The sequence below is a fragment of the Gossypium hirsutum genome, chromosome A08, assembly GCF_007990345.1.
Source record: "Gossypium hirsutum isolate 1008001.06 chromosome A08, Gossypium_hirsutum_v2.1, whole genome shotgun sequence".
NCBI classification, from domain to species: Eukaryota; Viridiplantae; Streptophyta; class Magnoliopsida; order Malvales; family Malvaceae; genus Gossypium; species Gossypium hirsutum.
This window is the reverse complement of record NC_053431.1, coordinates 28,998,580-28,999,452: the sequence shown is the minus strand read 5'-3', so window position 1 is coordinate 28,999,452 and position 873 is coordinate 28,998,580. Positions and strand designations below refer to the sequence as shown.

Here is an 873-nt window from a genome sequence, read left to right as displayed (position 1 = left end):
GTTAAATCCAAGAATTAGAAGGCCAAATATTGAGACAACCCAATTTGAATTTAAACTAGTGATGTTTCAAATGCTCCAAACGGTGGGCCAATTCAGTGGTATGCCCATGGAAGATCCACATCTCCACCTTCGATTATTTATGGAGGTGAGTGATTCATTTAGGATAGCCGGTGTGACTGAAGACTTAATGAGGATGAAGTTGTTTCCATACTCGTTGTGAGATCGAGCACGAGCATGGCTCAATTAATTGCTACCAAGTTCCATATCTACATGGCAAGAATTAGCGGAGAGATTTTTGGTTAAGTATTTCCCGCTTAGCAAAAATGCTAAGTTGAGGAACGAGATCACAACTTTCCAACAATTGGATAACAAGTCTTTGTATAAGGCTTGGGAGCGGTTCAATGAGTTACTTCGTATGTGTCCTTATCATGGGATTCCTCATTGTATCTAGCTGGAGACGTTCTATAATGGTCTCAATGCACATATAAGATTGATGGTAGATGCTTTTGCGAATGGTGCAATTTTGTCTAAGTCTTATAATGAGGCTTATGAGATCATTGAGAGGATCGCGAGTAATAACTATCATTGACCAACAAATTGAACAGCTTCAGGAAGATGTGTAGTCGGAGATCATGAAGTTGACACCCTCACTTCGTTATCATCTCAGGTATCGTCTATTTCCTCTATGTTAAAACAGTTTACCACTAATAGTGCTAATAATTTTACAGCTCAACCACCAAGTTTGCTTAAAGTAGTTTCCTTTGTGTACTGTGGAGAAGGTCATTCTTTTGAGAACTGCCCATCAAATCTTGAGTCAGTGTACAATGTAGGGAACCAACAGCAAAATAGGACTGGACAAGGACCCCAGTCCAA

The 873-nt window shown here is 39.7% G+C and overlaps 1 non-coding gene across 1 annotated transcript; it reads right to left on the bottom strand.

Moving 5' to 3' along the window:
- Window positions 1-328: 328 nt before the first annotated feature.
- On the bottom strand, window positions 329-435 carry LOC121205388 (small nucleolar RNA R71). Its single transcript, XR_005900467.1, has one exon. It is a non-coding gene; the product is annotated as a small nucleolar RNA R71 (small nucleolar RNA).
- Between the last annotated feature and the right edge of the window lie 438 nt (window positions 436-873).